This window comes from Salvia splendens, unplaced genomic scaffold, assembly GCF_004379255.2.
Source record: "Salvia splendens isolate huo1 unplaced genomic scaffold, SspV2 ctg1190, whole genome shotgun sequence".
Taxonomy (NCBI): Eukaryota; Viridiplantae; Streptophyta; class Magnoliopsida; order Lamiales; family Lamiaceae; genus Salvia; species Salvia splendens.
The window spans coordinates 3371-11618 of NW_024598745.1; the positions used below are offsets into that span (position 1 = coordinate 3371).

The window sequence follows — 8248 nt, forward strand, 5'->3', positions numbered from 1 at the left end:
CGTTGTTGTGGTTGTAGTTGTTGTTGTCGAAACGTTTCATGAGTACTGGATGAAAGCACCAGATGTTAAGGACTCAATTCCTTAACGGTGATCGGCGGCGGTTTCGCTCGGCGATCAAGACTTCTCCGGCGTCCTGCACACAGGATCAGCGGTGACTTCTAGCGGCGGCTGTGTGCGGGGGTTCCTCCGTCGGGCAGCGGCAAACTAGGGTTAGTAATCTGAGTGTAATTTTGTGGGCAAATAACATAATTCTCCTTCATTAATAAATTAATGACATAGCCCTATTTATAGACTAAGGACCCTAGGGTTGGTTCGACTCCTAATCCTAATACATCTCGGGAAAGAACCAACAAAAAAAACCCTAAATAAATAAATAATCAAAATAAACTAATATCCAAAAATAAGAAATAAATAAAAGGAAATAAATACTCCTAACACTACTTGGGAACGTAGTCTCCGAACAAGTCGGGCGGCCGTCGGTTTCTTCTTCCCTTGGTCGTCGCGATCGACATCTGCATGTTCCTCTGCATAATCGTCGATGTTTCCTCAGTCCCGTCGGCTTCGCGTGCGGGCTCCTCGACTGGCTGATGCGGTTCCTGCATGGGGATCGTATCATAAAGCCATTAATATCGAAATATATTCTATCATTGACCTTATATAATTTAAGGCAAACACTTTCTTCACTTGTAATTATAGCATAGAAAACTTAAGAAAAGAAGAACGGAACAAAATAGAAATTTTGACATTATTTTTACTATAATTGAATTTATTCCAAACTAAAATTAATCAACAAACATCTTTCATATCAATTGATAGAGGAAATGAGACATCCTTAAAAGAGCAACTGACACAAATCCCAGTGCTTGTCCTTCAAACTGTTTAACTAACTTCATGCCTCCCCTTATTCCACGCGTTTATCTTCCATTTCTTTACCACGCTCTGCCACAAGTTAGGGCATGAATAACCCCGTCCCCAGTTCCGGCCCCAAGTCCCCTCCACGTCATCATTCATCTACAGTTGCGGCCCAGGCCCCAACTGCTTTAACCCTGTAGGCCACAACCCGGGCCGCAACTAATAAATGACACTATTCACAACTTCAGACTATTTTGCTCGTAAATGCAATACGTTGAACAATTGAAACCGGGAAAATACATTGTTCAGTAGAAATTAAAATTACAATTCCTAGACAACACAAATTATAACACGAGAAATTCATTTTTAATACAAAAATAATAAATTATAAACTAAAAAACATAAAAAAATAGAATATTAAAAATCTACAAAAAAAATTAAAAAAATTAAAAATCTGCAACAACGTTCTCGCCCCTCTCCCTCTTCCTCCCTCTTTTTTATTATAACATAAAAAATTGCAAAAAAAATGTAAAAAAAATTTAAAATTGAAAATGGGATCGTCTCCCCTCTTCTTCATCTTCCTCCCGGATCTTCATCTTCCTCCCCCTCTTCTTCCTCTTCCAATTTTTGCCAAAAATTCCCCCTCCGTCACGGCCCTCTCCCTCCATCGCGCCACTGGGTCGGGCCGCGGGGCGGTCACCAGGCCGGGAACGCGGCCCCGGGACCGGCCCAGGCCGTGCCTCTCCTCCGATTAACCCGTGGGACGGGCCGAGACTCGCGATTTGCGGCCCGGCCCTCCGCGTTATTCATGCTCTTAAGCTCACTCCACAAGTTCAGGTTCAGCTCATTCTACTTTTGGAATAAATTCTTCTCTTCTTTTTCTACGTTAAAAATACTCAAGTAGAGTCTTTTTCTTTAACTCTTTACTTCACGCAACAATTCTACCTAAAATTTCATGTCACTCTAGAATATGGTCATTTTGAGTGAGACAAAGTGAGTATTTTCTCAGTTCTATATTAATAGAGTGGTACACTTTTTTGAACATTACAACACAATTTTTGGCAATAATACATTTATTTATTATTATTTTATTCTCTTCACTTAACATATAAATGTCTATTTTTTAATCTCATTGCTAAAAGAAATACCTCTATTAACAAAAAATGAAGGAAGTATTATTATCATCTTTATCTTGTTATCTATACAAATATAGGACGGAGGCATAGGCGATTGCTCTTGGATGAGCATGGTGCCACCATTGCTTCTCTAATGATTTTGCCAATTATAGTTGAATTTGAGAGGGTATCGTATATTCGTATCGAATTTTGGTTACATTTGATTTGAACATCTCTAGTCTATCCTTATTATTCTGCAAAATTGAATTTAAGAGGGATCAAATTTGGTTTTGAAATGGAAATTTTCTTTAAGACTTGAGATCTATCTATCATTTTTACATCGAGATTTTAATTATTTATCTGTAATACTATGATTTTCTTTTTATAACATTTTTCCCCCTCCAATTATTTGAGTCAATTCATTTGTACATACAAAAACCCATCCACCATCATCATAACGTTAGCACTTAGCAACCTCATGTTACACAGACTGCTTTACTTTTGTTTTTTTTTAATTGGATTGATTGCAAAATAAATAAAATAATAGTAATACTTTTAATTTTAACTGAAAATACAAAATAATGTACTCCTAAATATTTGGTCTAGAGGCCCAAGCTTTTAATTTGGGCTGCGGCGTTAGGTTAACCAATTCGTTGTTTAATAAATGAAGGTCGATTCGAGTAGTTGCATATTCAAAGCTTGTTGAATTTTCTTTAAATTATCAAGCTCGAGTTCAATTATATTTTGTCATATATAAATCAAGTAACATTAATTTGATTTACAGCTCAAATACTAGTACCCTCTTATGCAATTTTGAATCCGATTAGTTATCATTTTTATATTGTTTTTCCATCCTAAATCATCATAAAAATATGAAACAAAAACATGGAGCTCATTCAATTTTCAGATGCTAAAAACCTCATCAACATTCACATACTTTCATCATCTTAACCACATTTTACCCCAAAACACAGAGTTAACACTCAAGATTTCAGACATAAACTGACATTCTCCATTTATTCATTGGCCATTTTTCCTCAAGAAACATTAAGGAAGTTTAGAACATTACAGCAAACAAGAATGGTTAGGTAACAAAAATGATCTCAATCAGAGGCCAATGATCTCTTCAAATTCTCCCACATTTCTGGACCATTAGGATGTATATCCACATAATATTTTACGAATCGGGCGTCAGAGCAAGCAAGAAGTGTGCTCACTGACAACATAGGCTTCACATAGCCTTTCTCCCTAAGCCAAGCATACATAGAAAATCTCAGACTAATCCTCTTCATATCATAGCACAAATATGATGGAAAGCCAGCAATTGATTCCACTGGATACCCCAAATAGTTCTTCAAGCAATCCATCTTTTTCTCAAGAATGTCCCTCGTCTGATTCAGAACCGTTGGCGCCTGCTTCACCATGCCTGACACCGTGTTGAAATCTAGACCAGCCCCCACAAGACAGTCAAACCTCTCCTGCAGCTGATCCCCTCTGCCCCGGAACTGTTTCAGAGCTTTAACCATCTCCTCTGAGTTTTCAACATAGCCGAGTCTCAGCAAGAAATCTGTTTTCTCCACAATGTTGTTTGGACTCCTTGCAGCTACAAACTCAGCACCACTTTTTTTTGTTTTGAAAGCCAAGTTGAAGAATGTGGATGGATTCTTCTCTAGAGCCTCGCATAAGCTATGCTTATCACCGTTGAAATCCTTCAACACAGTCTTTAGCCCTTTTAGAGAGTGTGAAGCCAACACCTCCATATGGCTCAACAGAATCTGCACGGTGATTTCTGGTTTCGTTCCTATCTCCAAGAGAATAGCCAGTGCTTTTGAGAAGTTCTTGGCACACTTGGGTGAAAGAATCTGCAGGTTTTTTACCATTAAGTCAAGAACCTCCTCCACTTTAAGGCCCAATTTGACCAACAAGGCGACTACAATATCGACTTGTTTCCCACATCCCGCAAACAATAATGCAGCATCTTCCCTAAACAATGCCTCCATCTGCACATCACTAAAGCCTAGCTCTTGAAGAAAACACAGTGTTTCTAGCATCCTATTCCAATTATACGTGTTTTTGCTAGACAAATGCCCAACAATCCAATTACTATCGAACCCTAATTCCTTCATTCTCTCAAGAACTCTTACAAACGCATTATCAACATCACCAGCCAAAAGCTGAGGACTACAACTCACAAGCTTTATCACATTCGACCTTCTCAATCCCAACTGCTCGTAAGCCCTTAATTTCATATCCAACACACCGCATTCGTATCTAAATATCTCATTGACTTCCTTAAACAACCTACCTATCTCACATCTAGGCAAACCATAACTACTAAGGGTGTGGTAGTTATCAAGCAAGAGCTCATCATCACTAAGAAATATCAACTCTTGGGGAAGAAAGGCGCATACTCTCTCTCGCTCAAGCCCATACTCTCAAAGAAGGGCTCAAACTCATTAATAGGATGGTACCTAAAGAACTTAGTTAATGCCCTCAAAACATCCTTCTCAGAATCAACCTTGGCCAACAGGCCCTCGAGAAATCGAGGCGAATTCTTGCTGATATGCTCAGAATCAAGAAAACTCAATCCCCTAGTGGTATGCAGGTAGTCAAACAATGCAGCCTGTGCATCAGCTTTCACAGGCCGCCGAATCCCATCTGTGGATAGGGTAATAGATGACTGAGCTACGGATTTAGGCACAAATTGATTCGAATTGTTTGAAATTGGCTTTGAACTGTGCAAAAATTGAATTCTTGAAGCTGTGTGAAATTGAGGGCTTTGCAAAAAGATAGGATTTTTATCACTAACAGGGGACAATACGAGATTGTTGAGACCAGTAATCATTTTCAAGCTCACTGATATTCTTACTTTTCGAAGCAACATGGGTTATTTTGTAACCAAACAGAAACAAATCCTAGGAGATAAATTCGCTTCTCTAAGGCAAGAATCTAGAACAAGAAACATGCGAAATCATAACTTTTGCTTAAATTAGTAGGTGTACAAAACAAACTTCAGCTAGTTACAGGCAAACGGTTTCCTGCAATCGAAGTTAATTGCATTTCTACTCGGGGCGAAATTTGACTCATAGTAACATCGATTCATCAAGATTGGATTTTTTATTTAGGGTTATGTAGTTAGAAATTAAAAGTTTAAATCACAGGCTTTAAGGATTTTTAGTAGGCCCAACATGGTAGATTATTTTGAAATTAAGGCCCATTTGTTTGACTTGATCAGCCCAATAACTCACAGTTTCAAGAATCCAAAATATCAAATAAATTAGTACTGAAATTTGTGAATTCACGTTATGATTTACTTAACCGATTAAAAAGACCCCTAAACCCTTATGAATAATTTAAGAACAATTAGATTTATCATAATAAAATAAATGTGTTCAAATATTAAAACTATTTGTTTTTTTAAAAAAGAACTTGGAGTACAAAATAAGAGAAAAATGCAGTCTTGTTTGAACAACAGTACTAATATTGATAATCTCATACTCATTTGTTTTTAGCAGAGAATTAGCGATTACAACCTGTAAACAGGAAACCAAATCTCTTGATTCTTCGATTCCAGCTAGGATTGAGTGCATCAGATTATCCAAACCGTTGTAGCATTAGAGAATCTTACATGAAACACATCAACATAGAATATTGCAAAAGGAATATAAAACACACACACAAGAAAAGGTAAAAATCCCAACTGACAAAAGCCAGCTAATTATTAACTAGAAACTGCAGCCATTGCACAGTCAGAAACTTGGAATTCAATTCTCTCCTTGTCCAAATCATAAACAACTTCCACATTCTGCTGCTGGAAGCTTCCAAACACTCCAGCTGGCCCACAATGGTGGTCAATCTCATTCTCGTCATCCATGCTTTGGAAGAGCAAGCACTTGACCACGGTCGAGTTTCTTGGAGCGCCCATCGCATAGAACGAGTTCCCTTGTGGGAGAGTGAGGCTCGCATTTTTCAAGAAATGGAAGGTTATGGGAGGTATATCATCAGCACCAAGAATGTTATTGAACTGGCATGGGACGTGGTAGCAGAGACTAAACCCCGATCTCTCCTCTACCTGAGTGGCTCGCGGGTAGGTTATGGCTGCCTCTAGGGTTTCTACAAGTTGTGAGTAGAATGGCTCTGGTAAGTGTGTATAAGTCGTGCCTGAGTCTATGATCATCCCCCCATTGCCAGCAGAGTCGAACCCCCTTAGGTTTAAGGGTACTTGTGTTGGAGTGGTGTTTCCCACAGTTATGGCTTCTAGTCCAATGTAGTAAAAGTTGGGGTACATTGGACTTTTCAACATTGGAGTGAATTGTAGGTAGTCTTTTGAGGTTATGGCTAGGTCTCCTACAATCAAAGGGCTTCAAATATTAGGGTTGTTTGCATATTTGAAAGGCAAGAAGCAATGGGAGAAACCCTTTTGGAGAAACCCTTATTGTGATGGGAGGGAGAGTGGGCCTTTTCCAAACCCTGCAATTTGTTAGCAGAGATTGCAGAGATGATCGGGCTGTTGCTTGCAATGTGAAGTTGTTGGATGAGCAATGTGAGGGTGAAGATGTGTGCCGTGCACGAGAAAAAGCTAGTGACAGCTCCACCCCAGCTCACTCCACACGAGCTGAGCTCGTGACTGTACCAGAGAGCACAGCCAAGATGCAGGACCACTTGTGTACTTGGAGAGACGTGTTGATCAAAGGATTGAAGAAGAAAGTGTTTTAGCAGAGTTTGTTATGTTTAAGCATTGTAATCTTGTTTATCTTGTACTACATAGATTAGTGTAGTGTTCTAGATTGTTCCAATGTTGCGCATATGTATGAGCTCATCGAGCAATGTTAATCGATCAATGAAACAGTAGCTTTCAACATGAACTATTTTAGCAAAATGTTGCAGTACTTCATGAATCGTTTTGCATGTTTTCACAATTCCTATAGGCTCTCTATATGTTGCGCCACGCAACCAAAACAAAACCGTGTAATTTCACGTGTTGAATTAGGGTTACTTGCATGAACTCTAAGAATGTCCCTAGAGAGGGTTCCGGCCACAATGCCATCACCATAGGTGTAGGCAAATGAAGGGCAAGGCCGGCTACATGTGGACCGGACTAGGGTGGTCAATGAGCACCCTGACACTGTACAAGGGTCAAATGGGTTGTCAGAGCTATGAATATCCATACAAAAGGAGCTAGAACATGAATCTCAAGAGGAAGAGGAGGAGCGGAAAGGGGAGAAACTCGTGGTGAACTTGTTATTTCTATAATCGTTGCAATCTAGGCAATCAAATGAAAGATTGCCACATGGCACCCACGTTAGGTCGCTCCCAGTGTCTAGATAGACTTGAATGATTTGAGGGGGTGTGCCTAAATTGAGAGCTATGACGTATCCATCTCTAACTTCTTTGAGTGGCACCGTCATATCAAGCAATCTTGTGGCTGATTTTGGCGTAGGAATTGTTGATTTAGAAGAATAAGTTAACTCCAAAACTAGAGATTTAGGGTTCGTCATTTCTCTTGCATGGGAATTTGCAAAAGTTAGGGTTGCAACGAGGAAGAGAAAGAAGCTGAAGGTTGTGATAATGTCTAACGACATGATTGAACAAGTATTTCTTCAATATTATCTTAAGACTTCTGGAATTTGTGAAAGGTGATATGTTTTAAACAAGCATGTGCCTCTATTTATATAGACATGATTGTGGTCGAAATAAACAACTCATAGGCTTCATTAACCAAGATTTCATATATCATTAATTGTTTTGGGACGGTAAATTTCATTCTAAGTAACACAGCGAGAAAACACGTGGAGTATATTCCAACGATTAAATATCTTTTGGATTTAATTGGAGCGTTTCTTGTAGTGCAAAAAATGTACTGTTATCAAAAAAATTTCACGTTAGCAACTTCAATATGATTAAACAACGATGGTTAACGTTTTTATATTGAAATATTGTCAAAAATAATATCTATACGAGTCAAAGGTACGTAATTTGACACAAATTAATGTTTGGCTAAAAATTAAAGTGTATCTACAAACTAACAAGTAAAAAATATTGCGTGGAGAAGATGATAAATGCGTGTATGCATGTGATTGTATAAATTCAAATAAAAAGAGAAATATTTTTTTATTTTGAATGTTTACTTTTCTAAAAGGAAAATAAAATGATTGGTTTTAACCAACTGATTTTGTCTGCATAATTATGCTTAATGTAGAAAGGAGCACAAGCGGCGTTGCCTTAATGAATATAAACATGTTATTTTATATAGTTATAAGATGGTATAAATAATTATATAG

The 8248-nt window shown here is 38.3% G+C and overlaps 2 pseudogenes; both read right to left on the reverse strand.

The window, feature by feature from the left end:
* Positions 1–3065: 3065 nt before the first annotated feature.
* Positions 3066–5037, reverse strand: LOC121789003 (annotated as a pseudogene).
* Positions 5038–5688: 651 nt separating this feature from the next.
* LOC121789004 lies at positions 5689–7549 on the reverse strand (annotated as a pseudogene).
* Between the last annotated feature and the right edge of the window lie 699 nt (positions 7550–8248).